General features: G+C 35.2%; 1 pseudogene across 1 annotated transcript; it reads right to left on the bottom strand.

Moving 5' to 3' along the window:
• Window positions 1-1,962: 1,962 nt before the first annotated feature.
• Window positions 1,963-2,565, bottom strand: LOC122310387 (annotated as a pseudogene). The gene has a single exon (XR_006242608.1). The product of XR_006242608.1 is annotated as a 60S ribosomal protein L14-1-like (transcript).
• Window positions 2,566-10,443: the final 7,878 nt, after the last annotated feature.

Raw genomic sequence — 10,443 nt, 5'->3', positions numbered from 1 at the left:
TAATAATTTAAATCATAACATTAAAAATTTGAAATTAAAAAAATTTTGCATTTGAGTCATATATGTATGGGAATGAAATTATAAAACTTAAAAATTTTAACAATTCTGTATCTCATCTCTATCGCCAAACAAGCCTTAAAACACATCAATTACGTAACAAGAGCAAGTAAGCAAGTTAAAATTGTCTTAATGAGGTATAGTGTAGGAACCACCAAAGCATAATTGTCTTAGGTGTAAAAGTCAAACGATAATGGCATGTCATATAGACCTTTTTTATTTTTTTGTTTTTTATTTGTGAGAGAGAGAGAGAGAGAGAGAGAGAGAGAGAGAGGTTGAACCTGGTTCTCCATATTGCCCATATGGGCGACTAGAAAAAAGTTTTAAAAGTTTACGACGGAAAGAGATCTCAACGACTATCACGTGGTCGTTGGAAAACTCGTGTGAGGGGACCGAGGGGTCAGGTCAGCAATTTTCAAAGCCTTCAAAGAGTCAGGTCAGGTTGGATAACTCTCTTTACGACAGCTTGAGGGGCCGTTGCCAGAAAACATGGACTTTATTGCTGGATTACCATCGTCTATCACGTGGTACCACTACAAGAAAAAAGGACTTTTTACGGCTATTTTTATTACCGGCGATAAAATTATGGTCGCAAAAAGCCGATTTTTAAATTTTGGTAAATCTTTTGTGTCAATAATAAAAGTAGCCGCAAAAAGTCATTATTTCCGGCTGTTTTTGTTCGTCGGAAATAATATAGCCGCAAATACCCCGTTCTATAAAACAAAATTGTCATAACAAATTTTCCGCCGTTAAAAAAGTTTTGTTACGGCGACTTTTTGTATTATTAAGGCGACTTGATAGGCGCCTTAATAGATTTTCTACACTTACTCTTCCCGCCTCTTATTTTCCCACGCGGACCCATTTTCCCTCTCTCTTTCTGTCTGCACGGGGGTTTTGGTTCACTGGTAGCCGAACCATCTTCTCGCCGTCGTCTCGCCACCGCATTCTCGCCATCGTCTCACCGCCGTCTTCTCGCCGGTGAGTTTCTTTTATGCTCTATCACTTTCTCTCGCTCTCTCTCTCTCTCTCTCTCTCTCTCTCTCTCTCTCTCTCTCTCTCTCTCTCTCTCTGTCTCGCTCTGTAACTCATTTGTTTCTGAACACCCGAATCAATCGGTCGTATCGCTTGTAATTTTGGGGTTGATAGATATATCTAGTTTAGTTGTTTTACGTTTTGGTCTTTGATTTTAAAATATACCTCTCGTTATTTAGCCATATGGATTGTCTAGTTTGCTTATAAAAGGGGAAAAAATAGTGGTGTAAACTGAGACCAACGGTGTTTTATCTCTTCCTCCCTTTCGGTTGCTTTATGGTTGTGAAGATATTTGGTTGTCAATGGTTCTAAAGATTTATAGTTGGATGGTTTGCTTTTAATAATGAGTGTTTCTCTCTAATTTTATTTGTTGTATGGGTATTTTAATTCGTTTCAATATATAGCAAAAGCATTTAAGCCCAACATTGAAACTGTATCAGGGGCACTCTACTCGGATCAGTAAATATATTAGGGTTGTTTTAGTCCATGATGGGATCTGTAGAAAGGTAGTCTGGGCTAAAGACATCACCTTGGATTCCTACGGGCAGAGATACAAAGATTTGTGATTATTAGCCTGAATTTGGCTCAGTTGGGTTGGGTTGGGTGTGCATTGGGTTTTTCATTAGTTGAGGTTTAAACTTGACTTGGGTTGGATTGGATTGCGCCTAGTCTTGATATCATGGACACATTGAGAATTGAAGGAATGTAGTTTACTTGTTCAGTAGTTATACCTCTTAACATCAGTTGCTTTATTCCTCAAAATACCAAACCAATTGATTCTTCACATATAACTTGATTTGATTTGAAACACTCACCAACATATTTTTCCATTACTAATAGATTTTTTTTTTTTTTTTGTTTTTTAAAGAAAAGTGGATGAATACCCACACTAAGATTAAAATATTGAGTAACATGAACATCCAGATAAGAAAAGGTCTACCAATAAAACTGACTATCAATTAAGTCTTGTCGGAAATATATAAAAACTCAAGCTGCTTTGAAACTCTTATTTCATTGAAACAAGCTCACCATCCAAACATACAACAGCAGAAAATTCATAACAAAATTGGGAAACAGATATAAAAACTATGCTTAGGAAGCATTCTCCTTTTTCAGTTTTGCGAGCTCTTGCCTTACCAGTCCAGCCCTCTTAATCTTTGCCAACATAAGTTTGAACCTATCAAAGTCAGTTAGAGAAGCCCTTCTCTTCTGAACAATTAACTTTCTGCCCCAGGAACTATTCTCCCACTTTTTCTTAACATCAGCTTTCTCCATAGCATCAAGCAATTCCTTCTTCTTAGGAACCCTCTTAATGTCAATTTTAAGGTCAGTGAGAGAGAGCCTCTTGAAATTCATTTGGGATCTTTCCATATCAGGGGCATCCACGAGAGCTCGGTTCTAGTTGATGACATCGACGATGACAACGAGTTTGCCATAGTCTTCGCCGTAGTTGACGAGGGCGACCCTCCCGATCATTTCACCCAGCAGGGAAAGCAAAAAGCCCTCTTATAAAATCCATGGAGGGAATTAATTAAATGTGGTGCTGAAGTTGACAACAAGGCCAAAATGACACCCATTGATCTCTTGAAATGTACCTCTCGTGATTTTAAAATGTACCTCTCGTGATTTTGGCTTTTGGCTTATTCAATGATAAAGGATCTGTGAATAGTTTTAATTTCTACACATACTCTAATCCCCTGGATCCTCATGTGTATGCTGGTTGTATTTAAAATATGTGTCATCAATTAATATAATTAATGATAATAAAAACTTAAATTCAAAGTAGCATGAATATAGTCCTATAGACTAATAATATAACTTGTAGAGTTCGGAAACTGGAAGCATGCTACTTCAAATATAGATATACAAACACGACGACTAGAAACTATTATTTTCTAGTCAAGGTATTCTGGAAGATGTGAACAAAAAAAAAAAAAAAAAAAACTGGACAGACCTACAATAATCTACCAATACTTGTCGAAAATAACTTCTGTATTAATCTATATATATATATATATATGTTTTTGTTTTTCAAAGTGTACAACATACTTGCCCAAACAGTGCAAAGTTGCAAACTATGCCCATTCGTCCAGTTGGCCTGGTTTGGGAGAGTACAAACTAGTGAATTTTTTTGCATATTTTTTCATATCAACTTATGAAAATACACTAGATCAGATGGGGTTGAGGGGCATATTTAGAGAACATCCTAACATCGTCCATACTGGAAAGATCCCACTTTTTGAGGTGCTTCTTCTATCATAATTAGTTCCTCTTCACAATGAACTTCATAATTAGTTCTATCATAATCTGTTATATCTATATATAACTAACTAACTATAGATAGTTTAATTATGACACACGTAAGTAGTACTGCATGCATCCTTGTTTGAAACTAATTTTGGCTATATATGTACATATTTGACTAACTTTCACTCAAATTTACACAGTGGCCGCTTGATGATCAAGCGATAGCGTTCCTTATTTCAAGCGATTAATTAAATATTTCAAACCCCAAGTAAATATAAATTAGAAATTAAAGTTCAAATAGGTTGAAGAGTTCTATACGTACAAGTACTAAATCTTTCAAGTTTCAGAAGCTACCTACACGTAATTATTTAATAATAATATTCTAAAATATGTGTTAGACCAATTAAGTACTTGTATTAATCCAAGGTAAGCGTGCTAGGACAATATATATATATATATATATATATATATATATATATATATATATATAATGTCGTATATAACAAATTTTGCAAGAATAGCTGGCTATGATCTATCTCGGTTGTTTCCAACTTCGTATATGCAGAAACTGATCAGGAATATATGTTGAATATGAGACAAAAAATGAGAAAAAGTATGATTAATTAATTAGACTTCTCTCGTAATTATTAATAGCTGATAGATAGCTACTTGTTCCTGTGTAGCTAGGCTTTTAACCATGCAGTAGGTCAAAAGGCTGAATTACTTTGGGTGTCCTGTTTTTAGTACTCATCGACATTGGTGGGGTGAGTAGTTGTACATAATTGAGCTATATGTAAAAGATCATAAGTTGGACAAATGGGCAAATTCCCCTAATTCTACTGAATGGGTAGTAGCTTATACTTTTTCCTCCTAGTGTTTAAAAATGTGTTTAGCTTTTAAGCCTTTTATCTAGATATTATTTTTGCATTTGGTTCAGATCCTTTTGTTTTTTTTCTGCTTGTGGAAGTCTTTAGTCTCTTCAAACATCTTCCATTTCTTATATCCCTGATTATACACTTGATTTTGCTCTCCTTTAATACACTCTTGATTTTGTTCTGATTATCCCTAATTTTCTGCTTTGAATTTATATAATCTTCTTCTAAATTTTTCTTTGTAAATCATTTGGGCATCCTTTTTGAAAATCAAGGTGCTCTTTCATTTAGTCTTCTGATATTCATATGTTTGCTGTGACTGCTGGCACTAGATAAATTAATTGAATCTTGACTATATATTCATGCATGGAAAACCCATTTGTAGGAGAAATCTTTAGATCAAGAGAATGAAGTACAAGTATATTGTTCTATTTCTATCTCTCCCACTTTTTCCTCTTCCCACGTTTTTTTTTTATTGTTCTTACAAACTGACTTAACCTATGATTTACATGGCATTGTGCATGTGGTCATTCCTTATTAAACAACTCTTGCACCTCTACTTATTTCTAGATAGACAAGAGTTGGATGCAAATCACTGATAGATTTGGATCTAGGGAATATGCTAAAGGAGTGAAGGAGTTCCTTACCTTGGCCCAAACTTTAGCTGAGGGTGAGGGAATTCGTTGCCCATGTGTCAGATGTTCAAATAATTACTTCCTACCAATAACCCAGGTAGAGAGACACTTGTTTATTAAAGGTATTGACAAGAATTACACGGCATGGATTTTTCATGGTGAACAAGAAGATTTAATCATAAGTGATGATTATGATAATGTACATGATCCTGATGAAGAGGATGACTTCATTGATGACGTTGATGTTATGTTACGAGATATTCGGGCTGGGGGATTTCCTGATGTTCCCATAAGCGATTCATTCCATGCTACGGGTTCCACATCGGTCGATACCTTTTCTGATCGGACTTTTGACCAGCTGTTGGCTGATTCCCGACGTCCTCTTTATGAAGGTTGTACAAAGTATTCTAAACTATCATTCACTATCAAGTTGCTGCACATTAAAACACTTGGTGGTTGGAGTGTAAAGTCGTTCGACATGCTTTTACACTTGTTGAAATCAACTTTTCCGAATGCCCTTTTGCCAAATTCATATCAAGAATCACGTAACTTAGAAAAAGGGCTGGGCTTTACTTACACCAAGATACATGTTTGTCCGAATGACTGCATACTTTATTGGAGGGAAAATGTGGATAAAGATGAGTGCCCGAAATGTAAACTTTCAAGGTGGAAATTCAGCAACACTAAGAAGAGGAGAATTCCTCAAAAGGTTTTAAGTATGTAGCTGACTATGATTTATGAAGATTGACTTGTTCATGCATTCACTAATTGGTTGAAAGAGTGCTAGATGCTTAATTGGCCAAGATTTATTTCTCTGTTTTGTTGGTAAAGTTTCTAGAACTGATGGATGCTGTAGGTGAGAAGTGATTGCTTTGCATACAGAGTTTCTAGTGATAAAGAATGGTGTCTCCCTACACAGGATTAGATATAGTTTTATTTATGTGTGGGTGTTAGTTCTGAACAACAACAAGCTAACCACTGCAATTTGAATGAGTATTTAAGAATTAATTTCTGGCTAATATCAGAATATAGCTGATTAATAACCAGTCACCATCCAAATTTTTCCTGACTTCTGAATCGGTTCAAACCCAAGCTGTTTTCGAGCTAAACTTTTCCATTTTAGTCATGCAATGATTAAATAATTTATGTTCATTTTCAGATTAGAAATCAGATAAATTATTCCCAGCTGTCTTCATTGTATACGTCGTGTTTAGTTCAAGTGAAAACTTGAATAGGTTGTCTTTCGATTATAATTAATGTTGATATTAAATGTGGAAAAATGATACTTGTAATCTTGAGTAGCTCAATTGGTGCTCAAGTTTTTCTTTTCTGAATTGCAGCAATTGAGGTATTGGTATTGTTGGAAATGACCATCTCAGAAATCATAAAACAATTTCTGGAAGATGGAGATGTTTTTTCGTGACTATGGTGTTTGCTATATATGTGTAATTTCTTAATATCAATGACATTACTTGTCGAAATAGAAAGATCAAAACTCCTAGTGTTATATGGAGAATTTCCTGGCACTAGAGAAATTTGTTGCTACATTGTTAAAAAAAACTCCCCTGATAAATTGAGAACCCCACCCACCTAACCCAACCCAACCCAACCCAACCCCAACCCTGTCAAAAGAAAAATGAAGAGTTCTCGAAGCCCTCTTATACTGACCAGTGTTCAGACATGGCCGTTGACCAACAAATACTTCAAACTTAGGAGTGTAGTCTTCTGCTTGCTTTTCTTTGCTTTTAATCATTCTCTTGTCCGAGTCAGAAGCATCAAATAGTTGCAACATATAAAACATAACGGATGATTCAACTTAGACCAAGTCAAAGCAGTTTTTTAGAAGGGCTTGTTCAATGTCCACTTGATGCAAAAGGAGACAAGCCAAACTTGCACTAGCAACCACCAATCAGTAAAGAACACATGAAGCATCCAACCTTTTAAATCCCATGTTATCTCAGGGATGCTATGAGCTGAATAATGGTTCTTGATCCGAAGATCCAATTAAATAACTCAGTATTAGTATCTATCTGATTTGGAACTGAACGTTTTTGAGACCCATGATTATCTTGTGATACATATGTGATGATTGAAATCAATTAGGTAGCAGAATATATTGCATTCTATGTTACATTTCTTTTTATAAAAACTATACATGGGGAAATTTATTGCTACATTGTTAAAAAATCTGATTAGAAAATTCTTCACATAGTTGGTATAGAAAACATGTACGAGAAAAATAACAACATTGTTGAATACTTTGATTTATTGCATTTTGCATTCTATCTGGTTGTGCATGCTAGCTAGCTTGTGTTTGATGACATCTCTAAAAGCTCATGACCTATTTTTAGTTCTTGTTTCTCACAGGATTGAACCAAGATATCAAGAAATAGAGCAAAAACATTTCATAAGCTGTCAAAGATTGATGGAACAGCTAGCTAAACCCATATAGAAAAACTTTCACTTGTAATTTTTTTTTACATTGTGATATGTTGGATGGTTATATGTAAAACTTAATACAATGGCAGTGCAGTGGTTAAGCTTTAAATATGTACTTTGAGGTTATATGAATGATGTTTCAAGCAAAAATGAATTTCTCTATATATAGTATTTTTTAACTTATTAACTTGCTTTGTTTATTAACAAGCAAGTATTCAGGGAAAAACAACATATGAATGTACAAATTAAACAGGGACTGCTTCCACACATTTCCGGCGACAATATTTCGCCGGAATAAATTTAACAACAGCAAAACTTCACTATTTCCGGCTACAAAAGTAGTCGCAAATAATTTTTTCCGGCGATAAAATATAGCCGAAAATAAAAAATGGCCAAGCCAACCTAGCGGCAACTATTTGCGGCTATAAAATGTAGTTGCAAATACAAAATTCCGGCTAAAATATATAGCCAGAAAACAGTTGGGCGACTAAAAAACTAGCCAATGTCTATTTGCGGCTTAAAAAATTTAGACGCTAATAAATATTTCCAGCTAAAAAATATAGCCGGAAACTATTTTTGGCTATTTATGATGGATATTGGCAAAAGTTATTGTGACAACATTTTATTTATTTGCGGCTATTATTATTGTCGGAAATAAGTTGTATTTCTGGCTATTATAAAAGTAGCCGAAAAATATTTACTTGGCTCGTTAATAGCGGCTATTCCTTGGCGACTAGAAAATAGCAGGTAATAACTAATATCAGCGAAACCATATGTTTTTCCCGGCTACTGGACCTGCCGGAAATGGAGCAATTTCTTGTAGTGTACTAGGTACTAGGTTTTAGGAAGACTGAAAACCTTACAGCATCTATCAAAAAAAAAAAAAAAAACCTTACAGCAGATTGCCACGTGCTAGTTCGATCTTTTAATCCATATGCTACGAGAACTTAGAAAATGTAGTCTTAGAATCACTAAAAGGTATTGGTATTGATTTATTTATATGTAAATGTAAATATATATTTTCATAACTAGATATTAAATTGATTATATTGGATAATGCATATGGAAATATTTTTATAATAATGAACAGTTTTAATATATTTTTGAAAATTTATTGGAGAATCGATCCAAAGCTAATACTCTAAGTTTGGTGCAGTATTTTTTCTGAAAACAATGAGTAAATTTAAAAATTATTTTTTATTAGTAGATTCTATTTTTTTTTTAATGAGTGTATAAAACTTACACATTCTAATATATTGTATCTATTATTACTCATTAGAAAAAGAATTTTCCTATACACCAAACTTTTAAAACAATTGTCACATGCTTGTTATCATGTTAGAAGCGAAGTTTTTATTTATTTATTTAAAGAACATATGACAAATTTTAACGGATTTTAAAAATAATACGGACATACATGTCACGTGTTTAATAGATACTTGTCGTTTTTTATGGATAGCTTGTTGTAAGTTTCCGGCCTCCAACTCAATTTGAATAACAACTCTGTCCAATTAAAAAGACACATTATGCAGTGGCAGCACAATTAGACAGTAGCTCACCTCTGGAATGGAATTTTTTGTCGAGGTCCCCTAGCCCCATCTTTATACTCTCCTCTTTAAAGAAATAGAGTAGAGCACAGCAAGTGTATGAAAGATTGCCTCAAAGTGCTTGCTATTTCTAAATGCATATATTTTTCCATGAATAGTTACAAGAGCCTGAGGCCAAATTTATACAACTCAATGAGTGCATTTATCACAACATTTGAAACAACATTTGAAGAGAGTTTCATGTGAATTTAATAACAAACTAGGACCATTCTATTTGGTTAAGCATGGGCACGTCCAGAGGCACCTTTAGTGCCTTTTGGAATATTCTCTTTGGACATTTGTTGTAGCAGCTCAATTGTGGCCTTAATACTCCCCTGCGATCCAAGCATCAGTGGAACAATTGTTAGGTTGGATTGGAGTTGAGCAAACCGAGAGGAAGAGAGGGGCTTGGTGAACACATCTGCAACCTGATTTTTAGAGGAAACAAAGGAGTTGAAGAGATTTGTTAGTTACACGTTCTCTAATAAAATGATAATTAAGTTCAATGTGTTTAGTTCTAGCATGAAGAACTGGATTATGAGAAAGGTATGTGGCCCCTAAATTATCACACCAGAGTGTGGGGGCAGCTTTAAGACTTACACCAAACTCTTTTAAAAGGGATTGTAGCCAAATAAGTTCAGAGGGAGTATTGGCAACAACTTTGTATTCGGCCTCTATTGAGGAACATGCAATCGTTGGTTGTTTCTTAGAGCTCCAAGAAAGGAGATGGGTACCAAAGAAAATGCAAAAACCTCCCGTCGATCGACGATCATCTGGGCAACCAGCCCAGTCTGCATCAGAGAAGGCATTTAAGTGGAAGGAAGACTTTGGACTGAAATGAAGACCATAGTGCTGAGTATGATTGAGATAGCGCAAAATTCTTTTAACGGCTTGCCAGTGGGGCAGCCGTGGATAATGCATATATTGGGCAGACCCTATTGACAGCAAAAGAGATATCTGGACTGGTAAAGACAAGATATTGAAAACTGCCTACCACACTGCGATAAAGGTGAGGATCCTCAAGGGAGGAACCATCCAGTGAATTGAGTTTAGTCGATGGACACATAGGGGTAGACACGGCTTTAGCTTGATGCATATTAGTTCGAACAAGGAGATCAGCAATATATTTAGACTGAGAAAGATATAAGCAAACTAGCTTTCGGGTGACTTCTATGCCTAAAAAATAATGCAACGGTCCAAGGTCTTTAATAGGGAACATAGTACCAAGTTCAGAGATAAATTCAATGATCAAATGGGCATGAGAACAGGTGACTACAATGTCATCTATGTAGATAAGTATATACATAGAAACAGAGGCAGTACACCGTATAAACAATGAAGAGTCAGATTTCGAACAGTGAAAACCAAGTGAAAACTGACGATCAGTGAGGTTAGAGAACCAAGCCTGAGGGGCTTGTTTCAATCCATAAATAGATTTAGTCAACTTACATATATGAGTGGGAAGGTCTGGATTCACGAACCCGGATGGCTGTTGCATGTAAACATCTTCTTCAAGGTCATCGTGCAAAAATGCATTCTGAATGTCCAGTTGATGCAGCACCCAATTGGAAGTCT

The sequence above is a fragment of the Carya illinoinensis genome, chromosome 5 (assembly GCF_018687715.1).
Source record: "Carya illinoinensis cultivar Pawnee chromosome 5, C.illinoinensisPawnee_v1, whole genome shotgun sequence".
Classification (NCBI taxonomy): domain Eukaryota; kingdom Viridiplantae; phylum Streptophyta; class Magnoliopsida; order Fagales; family Juglandaceae; genus Carya; species Carya illinoinensis.
This window is presented reverse-complemented; position numbering and strand designations above follow the sequence as displayed.